The following is a 20,843-nucleotide window of genomic DNA, read 5'->3' on the forward strand; positions in this document are numbered from 1 at the left end:
ATTCAGTGTGTATTTATTGGAAATGTACTGTATATATCATGCTAAGATTGCACTGAATATCTTGAGGATATATTAGAAACATTTCCAAGGACTTCACATTTGAAAGTTTATGAACCCTTGTCTTGAAAAGTTCATGATAACAATTGCTTTAATTTTTTAAAGTCACTCAAAAAGGTTGCTCACATTCATATGCACAAAAACTTCATTTGGGGTAGTTAATAATGTTTCAAGAATATTTTATATTTTAAGGCTTATCTATATTTTAATCTTATTTAAATGTGCTTCCATATTTTTTAATAAAGTAATATCACCATCTTCTAAAGCCCCCAAATTCATTTAAAATATTTTGACAAGAAAAGGAAACCAAATATATGCTTAATTCTACAATGTCTTTATTTCCCTTTGCAATAATTTAATTCACTGACAATAGTATAATAAAAATAAGAATGGACATAATTATTTCAATAAGTATTTTATGTAGAACCTGAGACACTAGAGTCTACTTTCAATATTTTTTAATGAATTGTTAAATACTGAGAAAACAGAGGCCTTTATCAGAATTCATCAAAATTCTGTTATCTTGTAAGAATGTGGTTATCAGGAGTATGAGAAGAATAACACATTTCCGTTTTTTCCTACACTTGATGTCTTGGCAAAATTACTTATTGTCCCCACTCCTGCTGAATGAGTGCATAACAACCTCATTCTAAACTGGCTGCCTCTGCTTCCAAAATTAGAAGTAAAACACCTGTTGTGTCTGACACTGGGCCTGTTTAAGGAAATCCTTTAGGTATTTTGAGACCTAATCCAAGACAGCCCCACTGTATGCCAAATCCCCAAATATAGCTTGCTGTTCAGACAACCTTAGAGGATCCTATGCCTTTAAACTGGACCACTTACTTTCAAAGGATCTTTACTTGTTAGCATTAACTTCTGAAACTTTTTGAGAATCCACATCTGAAATTAAAATGTTCAAATCTACAGCCATCCCACCCTGGTACATCAGATCTTGTCTGATCTTAGAAGCTAAGCAGGGTCAGGCCTGGTTAGTACTTGGATGAAATGAAAATGTTCACTCTGACCAGCAAAAGTTAAAAATTCTTTAAACAGTGGTATTATAATCAAATAAAACCTGAAAGATTCAGTACTTCTGAGAACCCACCCCTCTGGTGTGGCTCAATAGTTGAGCATTGACCCATGAACCAGGAGGTCACAGTTCAATTCCTGGTCACGGCACTTGCTGGGGTTGCGGGCTTGATCCCCAGTAGAGAGAGTACAGGAGGCAGCCAATCAATTATTCTCTCTCATCATTGATGTTTTTATCTCTCCCTCCCCCTTCCTCTCTCTAAAATCAGTAAAAACATATTTTTAAAAAATACTTCTGAGAACCTAATGAAATTAATCAAATTCATCTTATGCAAATGGGTCAACCAGCTTTCTTTCCTTGTACACAATCAAGTCCGTTTAGAGCTAATAATTGTACTGGATGGAATTTTTTATTTTAAAAAAAAAAGATTGCCCTAGCCGGTTTGGCTCAGTGGACAGAGCATCAGCCTGCAGACTCAAGGGTCCCAGGTTCGATTCCAGTCAAGGACATGTACCTTGGTTGCGGGCACATCCGCAGTAGGGAGTGTGCAGGAGGCAGCTGATCGATGTTTCTCTCTCATCAATGTTTCTAACTCTCTATCCCTTTCCCTTCCTTTCTGTAAAAAAATCAATAAAATACAGTGGGGCCTTAACTTATGAGTTTAATTCTTTCTGAGACGGAGCTCGTTAAGGAGCTCGTTAACTCAAATTACTCTATCAACTCAATGCAAAAAAATCAGCCTAGAGACAGCTGGTATCTCAAAAAACTCATTAGTCAGGACACTTGTAAGTCAAGGCCCCACTGTATATATTTCTTTAAATGATAGGTGTGGACGAAAGAAGCCACATGTTAAGCTGACAAGCTCAGGGAAGGCCTGCATGGCAGTCTTGTAAACTCAAAGACCTAAAAAAACCAAAAAAGGTTGGTCTGAAATTAAACTTTAACTAAAAGAAGTTATGGTGGGTAGTTACCTCTTAGGCCAGTATCTTCACTGACAAGGTCAATCTTTACCTTAACTGAGACTATCTGTCTTTTTGCATCTATGATAACATATCTTTGAAATGTCTGGGTAACTTGTAACTCCCCCTTTTCTGGACCCCTTGGGGCACAACTTAATGTGCCTGGATGCAGGGACAGATATCACAAATTCCTTCATTGTTATTATGTTAATTGTTCCTGTACCCACTTAAGTATGTGTCTATTGTTTAACTTATCCAATCCCAGAGGTTTCTGGGCTTTGCTTTCTCCCACCTCTCTAATCTATCACCAGTGGATTTCATGTAACCCACCTACGTCCCCTCCTTTGATTGCAATGCATAAAAATAGATGAGAAATTGCCATTCTCTGGAGCATTATCTCAATCCATTGAGGTTCTGCTTCCCGGCAATGGTCAACAGTTTGGCTCAAGTAAACTCACAAAAATTCTTTACACGTTTCTGAAAGGGCGAGGGCTAGGCCCTCCACCTTCCCCCAGGGTAAGGGCCATCTTGCCCCAGGGTAAGGGCTACGTCCTCCATCTTACCTTGGCCACGTGTTTGGCAAGGAGCTTCTTCCCGGAAGTCTAAGACTCTGCTAGCCACACCCAGGAACAAGACATCGACTTGCGCCTGGCCAATCGGCAGAGCACAGTCCTTTCTCCTCCCCTTACTCCGACCCCCCGCTATATAACCGGTCTCTAGGCGGGGTTCTCTCTCTCAGCCACTTGGTTTGCCGTTGTGGTGGTGAGTCTGGTGGATGGAGAGCTCAAGCTAGCTTGAAATACAGATTCTTATGCTTTTGCATCGGATTGGCTGGCTCCCTGATGTGGTTTCTTGGGAATCTTGAAGTCTGGGCATAACAGTTTCAATGTTTTTGTTAGCATAGATTTTCTGGAGGTTCCCCCCACCAATAAAAGTTTAGATAGTATAGTAGCCAGCCTCTAAGATGGCCCCCAATAATCCCTGCCTCCTAGTATTCACACTCTTATATAATTGTCCCCACCTTGTACCACGGTTGGTCTACATCAGTGGTTCTCAACCTTCCTAATGCCGAGACCCTTTAATACAGTTCCTCATTTGTAACAATTTCATTGTTACAAATTGAACATAATTAAAACATAGTGATTAATCACAAAAACAATATGTAATTAGACATGGCGTTGGGAGGGGGAGCAGGCATGTGCCATGTACGCCAGGTCCCTTGAAGCATGGGCTGTGCGGATGTTTCTTCCCTGTGGCGACTGTGTCGGGCGGCTGGGGGGGTGGGGGGGGGGGCGGTGGACCGGCTTCTGGCAAATTCCCCCATTTTTGTTTTTTGAATGACAGTGCGTGTGGATCGGCAGCCGCCTCTCGGATTGGGTTGTTTGGGACTCGGAAGAGACTTGTTTGTGACTTTGCTGGCAGGTCAGTCCGAGCCTTAACCCTATATCGGCTCCCCACATCTGTTAAAAGATCAATACAGAGTCTTTTTTTCTTTAGACTCAGTATGGCACATCTTCTCAATCTAAGTTCTGTACTATCCACCTTCTTACCCTTCTTATCCTCTATAGGGGGGTCTGCAGCACCCTGGTGGAGTCCTATCTGTCCCAAGTGTGGGGGTTCTCAATGGGGGGGGGCTTACCTAGGGGAATCCTGTTCCAGGGGTTCCCAAAGGTGTGGACGGAGTTGGCGAAGACTATCTACCCTCTTCCTACGGTGGAGTCCTATCTGTCCTGAGAGTGGGGCTTACCTAGGAGAATGGGGGGCTTACCTAGGGGTCCCTATTCTGGCGCTGATGTGGGGTTGGGCCTTGGACTGACCTGTTGGCGGGGTCACAAGCGGGTCTTCTTCCGAGTCTTGAATGGCCCAGTCCGGGTTGTGGCCGCTGATTTGCACTCACTGTCATTTAGAAAGTGAAGATGGGGGAGTTTGCCGGAATCTGGTCCACCCTTGCTGCTTGGCGCAGTCACTGCAGGGAGGAGACATCTGCACAGCTTGTGTTTCAGGGGATCTGGCGTGTGTGGCATATGTTTGCTCCCCCTCTTAAAGCTATGTGTTTTAAACAGGACCACTTCCCCGAGAAAGGTTGCTTCCCCAGGTAAGGATTTTCCCCTGGAGTTAGGGAGGGAATAAAACCCCTTAACTAAGTGCCAGGCAGGTAATTAATCACTTTAACTATGAACAATCACGCTTAAGCTACATAATTTTCACTTAGGATAATCTCCTTCAGTTACTTCCTTGTAGCTTAATAGAACAATAGAGTAACCTTGGAATGGAGATAAGAAACGCCCTAACCTTTGGAATAGGATGGATAGGATTAAAATCAACTGGTATAAATACAGATGTAACAAGACAATAAAGACTGAACTTTAACTGTAAAAAAAAAAAAAAAAAAAAAAAAAGACTGAACTTGGCTGGAGATCCTGGCTAGAGGACCTGGCTAGGCTGCTGATCAACTGAACGCTGTCTCTGTGTCATTCCTTCTTCGCCGACTCTGTCTACACCTTTGGGGATCCCTGGACCTGCTGGGGTTGGACCCCAACAATTTTATAAACTACCAACTTTTTAAAATATTAAATCTATTGAGAGTTGGGGAGGGAGGGCTGATGAGCAACCATCACTGACAGCAGAGGCCCCAAGGCAGAGGCTCCAGGAACCAGGCACAGCAGCTACACAGAAAAGATGGGCAAGGAGACCAATGATGACAAGAAGCCAACAACTAAATTTGAACTAGAGCGAGAAACAGAACTTCGCTTTGAGGTGGAAGCATCTCAGTCAGTTCAGTTGGAGCTGCTGGCTGGCATGGCAGAAGTCTTTGGCACAGAGCTGACCCGGAACAAGAAATTCACCTTTGATGCTGGTGCCAAGGTAGCTGTTTTCACTTGGCACGGCTGTTCGGTACAGCTGAGTGGCCGCACCGAGGTGGCTTATGTCTCTAAGGACACCCCTATGTTGCTTTACCTCAACACTCATACAGCGTTGGAGCAGATGCGGAGGCAGGCAGAGAAGGAAGAAGAGCGAGGCCCCCGGGTGATGGTAGTGGGCCCCACCGATGTGGGCAAATCCACAGTGTGCCACCTGTTGCTCAACTACGCAGTGCGTTCGGGCGCCGGCCCACTTATGTGGAGCTGGATGTGGGCCTGGGCTCCGTGTCTATCCCTCGTACCATGGGGGCCCTCTACATTGAGTGGCCGGCAGATGTTGAAGAAGGATTCTCCATCCAGGCCCCTCTGGTGTATCATTTTGGCTCCACCACTCCTGGCACCAACATCAAGCTTTATAATAAGACTAGAGGCCCAGTGCACAAAAATTTGTGCACTCGGGGGGGGGGGGGGTGGTCCCCCAGCCCGGCCTGTGCCCTCTCGCAGTCTGGGACCCTTCGGGAGATAACGACCTGCTGGCTTAGGCCTGCTCCCGGGTGGCAGAGGGCAGGCCCAATCCCTAGGTGCAGCCCCTGGTTGGGCTCAGAGCAGGGCTGATTGGGGGAGTTGGGGCGCCGCCCCCTGTCATGCACAGAGCAGGGAGGATTGGGAGGTTGTGATGCCACCCTCAGTCACGCTCAGGATAGGGCCGATTGGGGGCTTGGGGCACCGCCCCGTCACACTCAAGGCAGGTTCAATGGGGAGGTTGTGGCGCCACCCCCTGTGATGCACAGAGCAGGGCCAATCAGGGGGTTGGGGCGCTGCCCCCTGTCACTCACAGAGCAGGGCCCATCAGGGGGTTGGGGCGCTGCCCCCTGTCACTCACAGAGCAGGGCCCATCAGGGGGTTGGGGCACTGCCCCCTGTCACTCACAGAGCAGGGCCAATCAGGGGGTTGGGGCACTGCCCCCCCACCCCATCACGCACAGAGCAGGGCCCTTCAGGGGGTTGGGGAGCTCCCTCTCTCATGCACAGAGCAGGGCCCATCAGGGGGTTGGGGAGCTCCCCCCGTCACGCACAGAGCAGGGCCCATCAGGGGGTTGGGGAGCTCCCACCTGTCACGCACAGAGTAGGGCGAGTAGGGCCGATAGGGGAGTTAGGGCACCGCCCCCTGTCACCCACAGAGAAGGGCCAATCAGGGGGTTGGGGCGCCACCACTGTCACACTCAGGGCAGGGCCGATGGGGAGGTTATGGCTCTACCCTGTCACACACAGAGCAGGGCCCGTGGGGGGGAGGAGGTTGGGGCACCACCCCCTGTCACACACAGAGCAGGGCCGATCAGGGGGTTGGGACGCCACACACTGTCACACACAGAGCTGCAGGGAGATCAGGGGGTTTGGGCGCTGCCCCCTGTCATGCTGATCTGGTGCCAGGAGGCCTCACTGCTCCGCTGATCCCTGTGCTGGGAGGCATATTACCCTTTTACTATATAGGATAGAGGCCTGGGGGCCGGCTGGTTTGCCCTGAAGGGTGTCCTGGATCAGGGTGGGGGTCCCCACTGGGGTGCCTGGCCAGCCTGGATGAGGGGATGATGGCTGTTTGCAGCTGGTCACACCCCCTTCAGGGTGGGGGTCCCCACTGGGGTGCCTGGCCAGTCTGGGTGAGGGGCTGAGGGCTGCTTTCAGGCTAGGGGTTTTGAGTGAAGCTCCCAACCACTCCTTTTTTTCTTTTTTTTTTTTTTCTTCTGGGCAAGCTTTAGCTCTGGCTCTAGCTCTGAGGCTTCCGCTGCTGGTTTGTTTGCCGTTCTATAATCGAAACAATGTATAACTTCAGCTCTGAGATCCCAGCCGGCTATATTTGTTAGAATGTTTCAAACTGCCAGCTCAGAGTCCGGGAAGTCAGGCGGGGAATGTAGGGATAAGTGTATCAAGAACAACTTTACAATGAACTGAAACGGGACTTGCCTCACTTTGTGCGTACTGTGCTGCTCCCTAAATCAGGGGGTGTGGTGGAGCGCTCCAAGGATTTCTGGCGGGAATGTAGGGATAAGTGTATCCGTGAGTATTTCTATGGATTCCGGGGCTGGTTTTTATCCCCATGCCTTCAATGTCAAATTTTCAGATGTGAAAATCTACAGAGTTGGGGCACCCACCATTCCAGACTCCTGTTTGCCTTTGGGCATGTCTCAGGAGGACAATCAGCTGAAGCTAGTACCTGTCACCCCTGGCCAAGATATGGCGCACCACCTCCTGAGTGTCAGCACTGCTGAGGGCACAGAGGAGAACCTTTCTGAGGCCAGTGTGGCCGGTTTCGTCGTGGTGACCAGTGTGGACCTGGAGCATCAAGTGTTTACTGTTCTCTCTCCAGCCCCCCATCCACTGCCCAAGAACTTCCTTCTCATCATGGATATCTGGTTCATGGATCTTAAATAGAGATCAGGGAGTCTTGCTGCCTGGGGCATGGAGATCTGTGGCCATCACAGAGACAGATGGGCTGAAGAGGGAGAGTCTTTTGAGGCCAGGCTGACCAGTAAATGGTGGACTAGTAAAAAGCATATATTCTACCTCTTAAAACAGGTGTTGGTAACTTAACTACTAATCTTGAGCCAAAAGGAAAACCATGAGACTATGATTGGTTTCTTAGATCACCTAAGGTGCCACTTCAAATTCTCTAAGGACCTGGAGAATCCCATTTCTTTAACCAGTTACTGTGTGGACTCATTTTTTAAAAAAATCACTGCTTTATATGCTATATATCATATTTGTTACCTTATTTTTCCAGGATGTACGAGTGTATTAGAAGGACTCTTTTCAATAAAATTCAAACTTGGAAAAAAAATGTAATTATATATGTGTTTTCCGATGGTCTTAGGTGACCCCTGTGAAAGGGTCGTTTGACCCCCAAAGGGGTCCCGACCCACAGGTTGAGAACCTCTGGTTTACATGATCAATAGAATATAGTAGAGCAAAAGTGATGGTATGTTGCTTTTACTTTGAATGTCACTTCTGAGATTAGGTTATAGCAGTGGTCAGCAAACCGCGGCTCGAGAGCCACATGCGACTCTTTGGCCCCTTGAGTGTGGCTCTTCCACAAAATACCACGTGCGGGCACGGGTACAGTGCAATTCAAACTTCGTGGCCCATGTGCAGAAGTCGGTTTTCGGCCTGGGCGAGTCTATTTTGAAGAAGTGGCATTAGAAGAAGTGGGGGTGTCGGTCGGTTGGTCGGTGGGCAACGGGAGATGTGGCGCAGGCGGGCCGGGATATGCAGCGCGGGGGAGGTACATTGTTTTGAGGAACGTTCGCTGAGGGCGACCCCTTCCAACTCTCCCATCCACACTCACCTATCTGAAACAAGTATACAAGACGAGTGTGGATGGGAGAGTTGGAAGGGGTTGACCTCAGCGAATGTACTTCAATCAGATTGAGGACGTTTTTAGCAAAGGCCAGCTTAGGAGTACCCTAATTAAGTTAATAACAATGTACCTACCTATATAGTTTCAGTTTAAAAAATTTGGCTCTCAAAAGAAATTTCAATTGTTGTACTGTTGATATTTGGCTCTGTTGACTAATGAGTTTGCCGACCACTGGGTTATAGAAATAGAAAACACTTGGCATTTTGTTGCTGTCTGACACTCCCTCTCTTATGGATAGGTGACTTCAGTGGAAGTTGCTATAGGTCCTAAAAAGAATTTCAGAGAGGTTCTCTTGGTAGAAAACTACAGCCTTCTGCCAACAGCCATGTGAGAACTTTGAAGTGAATCCTCCAACTCAGTCAAGCTTTCAGATGACTGCAGCCCTGGCTGAAATCTGGACTGCAACCTCATGAGAAAACCTGGAGCCAGAACCATCCAGCTACGCTCAGATCCTTTTTTAAATTTTTAAAATATATTTTTATTGATTTGAGAGAGGGAGAGAGAGATTGAAACATCAATGAGAGAAAATCATTGATTGGCTACTTCCTGCATGCCCTACAGTGTGGATCAAGCCCGCAACCTGGGCATACGCCCTTGACCGGAATCAAACCCGGGACTCTTCAGTCTGCAGGCCAAGGCTCTATCCACTGAGCCAAACTGGCTAGGGCTAAGCTAGATTCTCGATTCTGAGATTCTGAGATTCTTGACCTCAGGAACTGTGTGAGATAATAAATGTTTGTTGTATTAAATTAAGCACTTAGATTTTAGCATAATTTGTTATACAGCAATCAATAAGTAACTCAGATACAATACTTTATTTTCTGTTTACTAGGTAGACATAGAATATATTTCAATAATTCATCAAAATAATCACTAACTTAATATCTTTAAGTGGTTTTATTAGTTCTCTAATAAACTAGCCAGTAAGTGGAATTTTTTAAAATATAAAATCCTTTACAAAAATAGAGTAACCTTTCCAGTCAGCATAGCTCAGTGAATGAGCGTCAGCTTACGAATCAGGAGGTCACAGTTCGATTCTCAGTCAGGGCACAGGCCCAGGTCCCCATGTGGGGCATGCAGGAGGGAGCCAATCAATGATTCTCTCTCCATCATTGATGTTTCTTCTCTCTCTCTCTCTCTCTCTCTCTCTCTCTCTCTCCCCCTTCCTTCCCCTCTGAAATAAACAAAAATACATTTTTAAAAAAGAGTAGCTGAAGAATGTCTGAACTTTATTGCCACATAGTATTTTGGTTGCTTTCTGTAAAAATTCAAGTAATTGAATCCTACAACACCAAAATGATCATTATATAGCTTCGCTATTAATCCTAGGACTGAAACTTTGCAAATTACTTTTCCCAGAGTCCTTTGCCATCTGGCTGTTGAATTCTGCCATTAGGAAGCACTCAGAGGTAGCAGATTCCCAGCTCCACAGGAACATTTCTTCCAAAGAGGTGAATAGTAATTTCATTCTTTTCCCTTTTGTCTCCCCAGACCTGAATGTAGCTGTTGTTTCTGCTGTTGGCTCTGAGTTAACCCAGTGTTCCACTCTTATTTTCTCAGTCCTGTAATTCTTGAGTAATCAATTCTCTACATAAAATCTCACGTTAACATACCTAGTGCCCTTCCTTTTCTTTTCTCTCCTCTCCTCCCCCCAACTGAATTCTGGCTAATACAATATTTCACTCTGCTACCTGTAACATGCAGGCATATCCACCTCTTCCTTTATAAAGACATGGAAAGACTGAGTCTACTTAAGATTCATTTGCTGTAGTTCACATTTCTACTCTACATCTGTTCCTGGAGAGAAGCTTAAAAAGATTGACGGGGCTGTATTGACTACTTGCAATCAGAAAATGTTTCGGTAGCTGTATTTACGATGTCAAAACAGAGAAAAGGCAAAATACTTGTTGTATCAGTCAAGTTTTTGTTCTCAAGTATGGCAAATAACTGATTTATCACACAATAGACAAAGTTTTCCTTCTATTTTTCTTTCTCTTTTAACTGAAATTACAAGCCATCCAGAATTCAAAGGCTAATTTTGTACCAATAAAGAAACAGCAAGGATAAAAAAGTCTTCACTCTGAAAAGCATCAGAAAGCTGGACCAATTAAATCAGGCTTCATTTAATGTTGAATTTGAATTTAAAATTAACACTGGAAAAGGAGATCCTAGTGAAAGCTTAAGCCCTCAGAAACCTTTTGTTTTAAATACTTCCCTATGGTTTAGCCCACATGCAAAAGACGGTTAATCTGCAGATGGGCACACATTCACAAATGAACTATTCAGTGTTGCAAATAAATACATTCACAGCCAATCATATCCTTTCTTCAAATGGGCAGATTTTCATCTGGACCCCAAGTGCCAGGAACACACACATACATATCTTTCTGGTGTTTCTGAAGGCTATCTAAAGGAACTATTTTTTTCTGTAACCAATAACACTAAGGACTGTATATGTGTTTACTTCATGTGTTGACTTCTGAGAGATTTTCCAGTAGCTCAGTTGCATTCTTTTTTCTGATTACTACTGAAATGAAAAAGAAAATCAAACAAGTAGATGCATTTTTGTCCTTGGATAACACTGTTTATTACTCTTAATTCTTAATAGCAAAAAAAAAAAAAAAAAAGAAAAGAAAAAGAAATTCAAATGCATTTAAGTTATCAAGAGCCACACCAGAAAATAGCAAAATTCTCTACTTAGAGGGGCTGAAAATTAAGTGCTAACCCATAATCACCCCCCTCCCACCCTGCCCTCTTGCCATGTTCTTCCAGTAAAGAAAACAGATTAGTTTCTCAAAAGCCAGAGAGCAGAATTGAAGAGGACCTCAGAGAGCAAAAGAACATATCCCTAAATACACACTAGAAAAATGCCTGAATTGAACAACCCCCCTGCACAGGAAGCAGTATATGCATCACTGTTCGCCTATGAGGATTTTTCTTATCTCTTTCCTATTTAAAACATGAAGTGGGTAGAACATTTTAATCCAGAGTTTTTACTGTTGTAACCTAAGGACAATAATTTGAGGTTTTTAAATAGGTTAAGTGTCACCATGGAAACAAAAAGAAATCTCTCTGAGATGTGCTTCTGCCTGGAGGTTAACACGAAAAAGAGAATGTGGGGCTCAAAGTATATGATCAAGTCTTGCACTTTGGAGCCAGCTGAACCTTTGGTCTGCGACTGGCCCTGAAAATGGATTTTTAATGTCCAAGCATATTATTGTTGGTTGCTTTATAAAATGGTGTGATCTCTCTGGGGAACAATTTGCAAATAATCATCAAAATTACAATTACACATACTCTCTGACCCAGCAGGTCTTCTGGGAATTTGCCCTACACATTTACAGAATTTACCCTACTGATATAAATAGCATATACATATATGCTAAATAATGCATAGATGAGGTTACTTGTTGGAACATTATCTGTAACAGCAAAAGCCTGGAAACAACCTAAATTTCTATTAATTGGGCACTGGCCAAAATAAAGTTTGGACTATTACACAGCCATATTGATATGGAATGATAGACAATATGTAATTAAAGCAAAAAAAAGGGGCCCTAACCGGTTTGGCTCAGTGGATAGAGCGTTGGCCTGCGGACTGAAAGGTCCCAGGTTCGATTCTGGTCAAGGGCATGTACCTTGGTTGCAGGCACATCCCCAGTAGGAGGTGTGCAGAAGGCAGCTGATCAATGTTTCTCTCTCATCGATGTTTCTAACTCTCTATCCTTCTCCCTTCCTCTCTGCAAAATATCAATAAAAATATATTTAAAAAAAAAAATAAAATAAAGCAAAAAAGGGTAAGTGCAGTAACAAGCAACTTGTATAGCATGCTACTATTCATGTAAAAGGAAGGGATCGTGTTTATTTGTTTTTATGTGCATTACATATCTTGTACGGATTCACCAGAAAAATGCTGGCCTGGATTGCCTCATAAGCAGGAGAGCTGGGTAACGGGGGGACAGGGATGAAAGGGAGCTCTTTCATTGAATATTTCTTAGTAGTTTTTGAACTTCAAACCATGTAGATGCACTATTTGAAAAAAATCAATAAAAGTGAAACAAAATGAAAATATACGGTATACAGGTGAACAAACTGTTCACTGATCCACAAAAGTTTCACTGGTTCTGCCCACATTTAGAGATGTCTTATCACTGTCTTTCATCTTGTACAAAAAGATTTTCTAACATGGAAAAAGTTTGTTCTGAAAATATATTAAAATAGTAATAGCTAGTTGAACATATGGCATGTGCCAGGCAATATACTCAGTTTTTCGCATATATTGTCCCTTTTAATTACCCTAGTTCCATGAGACAGCTATTATTCTTTTTTTTTTTTTTTAAATATATTTTATTGATTTTTTTTTACAGAGAGGAAGGGAGAGAGATAGAGAGTTAGAAACATCGATGAGAGAGAAACATCGATCAGCTGCCTCCCGCACATCTCCTACTGGGGATGTGCCTGCAACCCAGGTACATGCCCTTGACCGGAATCGAACCTGGGACCTTTCAGTCCGCAGGCCGACGCTCTATCCACTGAGCCAAACCGGTTTCAGCAGACAGCTATTATTCTTATCTTCACTTACACAGAAGGATATTCATGTAACTAGTACATCTAGGATCCACACCTCAGTCTTACTGACGCAAAAACTTGTGTTCAATCACTCTGCCATACTGTTGGGCTTTTCTTCTTTTAATATACTTAAATTCTTCAAAGACCTTTGGCTGTACATCAGCTTACTAAAATTGGATAAGTGGAAAACAATGTTTAGGCATCATTTGGCAACTGGTTATCTCATTTGATCAGTAAAAAAAAAAAAAAAAGAAAACATTGTTTCAGAAGAGAAGCCAAAAACATTGGCTGCATTTTTGCATGACAATACAGTGTAATCTTGAAACCATCTGGTCAAAATCATAAATCATTAAATATAATTTGTGAGTGAAGAGGAACCTTCACCAGACTAGAATTAACCATCAACCCCCCACCACCAAAAAATAAAAATAAATGAATAACCTACTGTTCTTTCATGGCTTTGTACCAAGAGCCAGATGTGAAAACATTAGTTAGCGTTGGGTATTGTGCAAATTTAAAATGTCTTAGGTTCACTGGACTTGAGTCTTGTAAAGTTCAAGTTTCACTTAGCTTTGGCAGGACTCAACCTTCATCTTCAAAGGATAAAGATATTTGAAAAGCATCATAGGCCTTCAAATGTTTTTTACCAAACAATGCTGATTGCTTAACTATAAACAAATCAGTAACATCTGGATCACTTGCAACTTCACATGCAATTTTAAGGAGAAAAAAAAAAATGCCTGGAAGAATTTAGTTAGGGCTTAGTCAAATATAAAATTTGGGAAATAGACTTCTTTGGGTGGGTTTGTGAAATTTCATCCATCAAAAGATTACCTACATCCATTGTATATATCAAGAGACTAAAATTTAAAAGGTTATTTCTTTGCTGCATTACAAGAAAAATCACTTAACAGTATTCATGTAAATAATAACACCATCTTAGATTAAAGGACTTTTTTATATTTTATAAAATCAATAACTGACTTTTAAAAGGGGCAATGTGATAAAATTTTCAAGTATTTAGATGATTTTAATATCTTTTATTTTAAAAAACTTCTATCTACTTCCAAAAGAGTTTGAGGTCGTTTATAATGAAATACACATATGTTTCCTTCTGAGTCCAGTCAGGAAAACAGAAACCACTCAAGTTCTTTTACAAGAGGGATAGTAATTCAGATAATTATATGGTCACAAAACAGTGATAGAAAAGCTGAGAAGCCAAGCATAGGACATTGAGGCAACCCAGAGACTAGCAACACAGGACATTACTACCACCCTAGATGCTAGCTTTGTTTTATATTTCAGATTGGATAATGTGTGCCTCTCAGGATGTTCTCACAAATGGCCTCTTTTGTCTGCTTTGAGCACTACATTATCTGTATTATGGGGCTCACACTAGGTCAGTGATGGCGAACCTTTTGAGCTCAGCGTGTCAGCATTTTGAAAAACCCTAACTTAACTCTGGTGCCGTGTCACATATAGAAATTTTTTGATATTTGCAACCATAGTAAAACAAAGACTCATATTTTTGATATTTATTTTATATATTTAAATGCCATTTAACAAAGAAAAATCAACCAAAAAAATGAGTTCGCATGTCATAGGTTCGCCATCACTGCACTAGGTCATTCCTAATCACCTCTAGTGTCACCTAGAGTGACCAGCCTTACTGCCACAATGGTTGCTAGAGAGTGTTGACAGAGTGAAATATGAAGTCTAGAGGCCAAACTTAGGAATCAGAATTGGTGGGGTGTTAGACTGGCTTTCCTATCCCGATCACACCAGAGTATGGATTGGTGCTCCCCCAACTGTGAATGTTGAGGTGCTGAGTCATACAACCCCTCACAACATCATGTAGCTTCCAGGATTGGACTCCATGCCCCATCTCATGTCAGGAAGTAAAGGGACAATGCTGAACTGGTCGGATGGAGTTAGAATGAAGTTTCTGCCTTGTCATATTGCTGATCATGCCTGGCAGTGGGGTGGAGGGGCTGAAACCTTCCGAATAATGCAACTTAAAAGTCTCATAGCCCAGAGGTTGGGATCCCTCTCCTACAGGCTGATTCAGCCAGAAGTCTCTGCACTGCCCCACAAAGTACGGGCAATAGGAAGATCTGTGCTCCTGAGTCTTCTTTGCCATGAGACATCCCCTAGGAATGCAACAATATATGTAGGCTGCATGGTCTTTTACCTTGGTTGCTCAATACTTAGGCCTCTCTTCTGATTTACATATTGTTTGCTTAGAAATATTTCTCAAGTATTTTTCTTTTTCTTTTTTCTTTTTGCTGCAAAAAGCTTTATTGTTTCCAATTGGTCCCATGCATGGGAGAGGGCTCTCGGATATTTAAAAGAAGGACTACTGGGCCGGCAGGTGAGGCTCAGAGATTGAGTATCAACCCAGGAATCAAGAGGTCTCTGCTGGGGATTCCTGTAAGGGCACATGCCGGGGCTATGGGTTATCTCCACACTGTGTGTGTGTGTGTGCGTGTGTGTGTGCGTGTGTGTGTGTGTGTGTGTGTGTGTGTGCCAGTTGATGATGTTCCTCTCTCATCAATGTTTGTATCTCTCTAACCCTCGCTCTAAAAATCAATAAAAACATATTAAAAATAAAAAGAATGGCTAGTGTTTTCGGGGGGAGAGAGAGGCTCAGACAACAGCCAGACACCAGGGGGATGCAGAGGGGCCCCTCAAAGGCCTCTGGCCTCCAAAAGCTCCTAGTCCTGCCTGAGGGGGGTCCTTTCAAGGAGATCCTCGCTCAGCCCTGCCTCGGGGCCTGCCAGCCTGTGGAGGTGAGTCAGGTGGTTGCCCAGCTTCTTGATGCGGTTCACCTCCTCACCCCGGAAGTGGTTCTCCAGGAGGTCACAGAGATGAAGGTCTGCTCAGGTAGAACCCAGGGCCTGCAGATCAGAGGGGCCTGGTCCAGGTTCCTCTCCAAGGCCATGGCAGTTTCCATGGCATCTTGAGTTTTGCCCACTCGTCTTGGGAGGCTTCAGCACATCCTGGAAGAGAATGCAGCCACTGCACTGGTTTTGCATCTCTAAGAGATGCTCGGCGCCCTTGCTCTTCTTCTCTGCCAACTCTTGGAAGAAGTGTCCCACATCCTCCAGAGCCACATCATCAAGGTTGAAATAGAAGCTCAGAGAGAGGTAGGTGTAGGAGGCCCACGGATGCAGGTTGGCCAGGCCGTTTACAGCAGCCTCCACCTCGGTGGAATAATTTTGGTTAATTTGGGAGCTCATGGTTTGGTAATAAGGAATTAAGGTCAGCAAATGGTGTTGGCTGGTCTCAAAGGCTGAGGATGGCTGAGGTGGTTCTGAAGGTGATGACTGGAAAAGAACTTGGAGGGCTGCCTGGCCAGGTGTGGCTCAGCGGTTGAGCATCAACGCAGGAATCAAGGGGTCACTGGTTTAATTCCCAGTCAGGGCACATGCCCAGGTTGCAGGTTCAATCCCCAGTACGGGGCATGCAGAAGGCAGCCAATCGATGATTCTCTCTCATCATTGATGTTTCTATCTCTCTCTCCCTCTCCCTTCCTCTCTGAAAGCAGTGTGTGTGTGTGTGTGTGTGTGTGTGTGTGTGTGTGTGTGTATTTAAAAAAGGAGGGTGGTTGGAGGTTGGAAAGGGCATCCCTGGGTCTGTTTGTCCAAACACTATTGAAGCAAGAGACAGATCCAGGGGATCTCCGAGGGTACTCTCAAGTATTTTTCTCAGATTAAATACGGGGGTGGTATATTCTCTGAATCTCTGGTTATAACTTTGTTCCCCAGTGAGCCAATTATTTTTTTAATCTATGTAAAATATCCTAGAGTTTCAGTTCTTTTTATAATAATATGTAGATATTAGTCTACTAATTTCTGGCTTCTGATATTACAGATTTGAAGTCAGAAGTAGTTTGTCTTTCTTCCTTTGTAAGTAAAAATTCTTTTCTGAGTAGAAGCTTTGATTTATCCAAAATCCTTGGAGTTTCAAGTTTACCAGAATATGCCCAGAAATGTATCTTTTCTTATTTAAACCATCTGGAATTCAGTGAACCTTTTCAATCTGCATATCTTTCTTCAGCTCAAGGAAATTTTCTTCTGCTATGTTTAATTATGGACTTTTTCCTATTATTTCTTTTTATTGCCCTGTGGAATGCCTATGATTCATGTAGGGTCTTCTGGACCTGTCTTCCCATTTCCCTAATGATTTCTATCTCTCAGTATTTTTGTTCTATGCTTTGAGATCTCTTTCATTTGATCTTCATGCCCATAATTTGAGTTTCAACTTTAAACATCTCTTTGTATTAATATGCTAAATTCCTAGTTCATTTGCACCGTTCATGAACTTCTTCGGAGTTCTCATTACACTTTTAGTTCTCTTACAGCAGCTCTCTTTTAATAAGGGATTATTCTGGGGGTTCTGTTTATTCATCCTCTCCCTGGCTATTGGACCCAGACATATTCACCTTCCTCCCAAGGGTCTACCTATTTTTGAGAACCACCTTTTCCATGGAAACTATGGGTTTTAGATGCTGGCATTGGTACTCTGTAACATAGGTCCTTGGGCTCTCATCCGGCTCAGAAAGGAGAGGAATCTGCGGCAGTTCCTTCCCAACCAGGCACTGTGTTCATCATTGGCTCCACTTCTTCACCCCTTCCTCTATCCATGCCCTGGTAACTTTGCAGTACTTTCCCATTCTGGGTGAGACTTTTTAAGACTTGATTTGACCAATAGGATGGCTTCAAGCAGAGGCTTGAAAAAGTGCATGGCCATTTCCACTTGCTGTCTGATTGGTTTGCCTTCACCATGGGAACCTCTCTAAGCTGACCTGTGGATGGACCAGACATATGAAGCATAGATGTATCATCCGGTTGACCCTACCCATGACTTCCTGTCTCATTTCAGGATGTTCATAAAGTCTGAAAACATAGGCTAATATATATAATGCTATCAAGGGCATCTTCAATCTATAAAAAATAAAATAGCATGAATAGATATTTATGTCTCCAGGCTTCACAGGCATTTTCGTGGAATAAAAGCCAAGGCAGTTCTATATGTGCTCTTACTCCTTCTACCTCTCTGATCTTTGAAAATGTCTGAAATCATTCTTGCTCATTCTTCTGTAGGCACACCGGCCTCCTTGCTGTTTTTCCTCTGACACAGGCACTCTCTTACCTCAGGACCTTTGCATGTGTCTGGAATGCCCTTCGCCTTTTACCTAGATATCTAAATACATGACTTACTCCCTCAATTCCTTCATATATCCTCAAAGGTCACCTTTCCTTATCACTCTACTCATTCCCCTCCAAAACTCTCTATTTTCTTTTTTTGTTTGTTTTATTTTAAAACATTATCTTTAGCATAGAGACAAATGTTTATTTTTATTTTAACAGAATAAGCCGTTTAAGTTCAAGCAAAGTCTAATGGTGGCTGAAAAGAGATGGTGGTTTTAGATACAACTTATTTAGTCTATTAAGGGCCTGTTACAATTTCACTCATAGTGGATCCTCACAGTGGAAATATGATATAAATTTTTTTTAAATTTGAATGTCCAAATAATTGTTTTTCTGTGAAATAAAGGACTAGTTATATTTTAACAAAAGCCTTAAACATTATTAATGGATTTCTTATAAGTTAAAACAGAGTTTAGTTTTGTTTTTTAAAAAAAATATTTTTATTGATTTCAGAGAAAAAGGGAGAGGGAGAGAGATAGAAATGTCAGTGATGAGAGAGGATGGAGCCTGCAACCCGGGCATGTGCCCTGACTGGTAATCGAACTGTGACCTCCTGGTTCATAGGTGGACGCTCAATCACTGAGCCACACTGGCCAGACTAGAATATAGTTTTTGCCATTAGTATAATGTGACATGAATTATTATGAAGTTTTGCTTAAGTAAAATTAACTTTATAATGTATTTCAAATAAAAAATTAATTTAATACTTTTTATCAAAATCACATATTATGTGTGTATCCTATATAATAAAAGCCTAATATGCTAAGTGTCTGGTCATCCAGTCGTCCGTTCAACCAATCAAAGCATAATCTACACTAATAAAAGAGAAAAATGGTAATTAGCGTACGACCGCTACCTTTCCCATTGGCTAATCAGCATATCCTTATGCAAATTAACTGTCAGCCAAGATGGCGGCCAGCAGCCAGGCAGCTGGAAGCGAACATGAGGCTTGCTTGCTCCCGTGACTGCAGACTCCAACGTTCCCCGCCTGCCTTGCAGGCCTCTGAGCTGGCAGTTTGAAACTTTGTAACAAATATAGCCGGCTGGGATCTCAGAGCTGAAGTTATACATTGTTTCGATTACAGAACGGCAAACAAACCAGCAGCGGAAGCCTCAGAGCTAGAGCCAGAGCTAAAGCTTGCCCAGAAGAAAAAAAAAAAAGAAAAAAAGGAGCGGTTGGGAGCTTCAGTCAAAACCGCCAGCCTGAAAGCAGCCCTCAGCCCCTCACCCAGACTGGCCAGGCACCCCAGTGGGGACCCCCACCCTGAAGGGGGTGTGACCAGCTGCAAACAGCCATCATCCCCTCATCCAGGCTGGCCAGGCACCCCAGTGGGGACCCCCACCCTGATCCAGGACACCCTTCAGGGCAAACCAGCCGGCCCCCAGGCCTCTATCCTATATAGTAAAAGGGTAATATGCCTCCCAGCACCGGGATCAGCGGAGCCGAGAGGTCTCCTGGCACCAGATCAGCATGACAGGGTGCAGCACCCAAACCCCCTGATCACCCTGCGGCTCTGTGTGTGACAGGGTGTGGCATCCCAACCCCCTGATCAGCCCTGCTCTGTGTGTGACAGGGGGCAGCGCCCCAACCCCCTGATTGGCCCTGCTCTGAGCATCACAGGGGGTGGTGCCGCAACCTCCCCATCGACCCTGCCTTGAGTGTGATAGGGGGCGGTGCCCCAACCCCCCAATCAGCCCTACCCTGAGCGTGACTGAGGGTGGCATCACAACCTCCCAATCCGCCCTGCTCTGTGCATGACAGGGGGCGGCGCCCCAACTCCCCAATCAGCCCTGCTCTGAGCCCGACCAGGGGCTGCACCTAGGGATTGGGCCTGCCCTCTGCCACCCAGGAGCAGGCCTAAGCCAGCAGGTCGTTATCTCCCGAGGGGTCCCAGACTGCGAGAGGGCACAGGTCGGGCTGAGGGACCCCCCCTTCTCCCCCGAGTGCACAAATTTTTGTGCACCGGGCATCTAGTATACTAATAATATGCTAAGGCTGATCAACTGCTCGCTATTACGTGCACTGACCACTAGGGGGCAGATGCTCCAACTGGTAAGTTAGCTTGCTTCTGGGGTCTGACCCATCAGGACTGAGTGAGATGGGCCGGACATGCCCTGGAGCCCTCCCACGGTCCTTCCCAGGCTGGCTAACTTCCCACATCCCTCCCCGGCCCCGATTGTGCACTGGTGGGGTCCCTTGGCCTGGCCTGTGCCCTCTCACAATCCGGGACCCCTTGGGGGATGTTGAAGAGCCAGTTAAGCCCGATTCCACAGGCCAGGCTGAGGGACCCCACTGGTGCACACGGGCCTCTAATATATATATATATATACATTTTTCAATTAACAGTGAGAAATTTTTATAATAGAATGCTTGTAATATATACAAACAAAAATAAATCAAATAAAAATATCCCTTTTTCCACTTAATTGTGCATGTCATTAAGTATTTTTCACAAGCAATAATAATTGCAACACACTAACCTATATGAGTCCTCTATAATTTATTTATTTATCTCCCTGTTATAGGATTTGTAATTTGTTTTCTATTTTTCTCTATTATAGGCAAGGCTTTGATGACCATCCCTGCACACAATTCTTCGATCATATCTCTGTTATATATATTTTGGATGGAGTATGGATATAGAACTAATAAATTAAAAGATATAAACATGGAAGTATTTTTTGCTACATATTGTCACATTATTTTCCAGAATTATGACATAACTTTTTCCTTCCATCAGCA

At 43.8% G+C, this 20,843-nt stretch overlaps 2 pseudogenes; one reads left to right on the forward strand and one right to left on the reverse strand.

The window, feature by feature from the left end:
• The first annotated feature begins 4,725 nt into the window (after nt 1-4,725).
• On the forward strand, nt 4,726-7,336 carry LOC139011359 (polyribonucleotide 5'-hydroxyl-kinase Clp1-like; annotated as a pseudogene).
• A 3,447-nt stretch (nt 7,337-10,783) lies between these two features.
• LOC139011360 (ferritin light chain pseudogene) lies at nt 10,784-16,126 on the reverse strand (annotated as a pseudogene).
• Between the last annotated feature and the right edge of the window lie 4,717 nt (nt 16,127-20,843).

This window comes from Myotis yumanensis, unplaced genomic scaffold (genome assembly GCF_028538775.1).
Source record: "Myotis yumanensis isolate MYYU_CA2020_CCGP unplaced genomic scaffold, mMyoYum1.0.hap1 SCAF_5, whole genome shotgun sequence".
NCBI lineage: Eukaryota > Metazoa > Chordata > Mammalia > Chiroptera > Vespertilionidae > Myotis > Myotis yumanensis.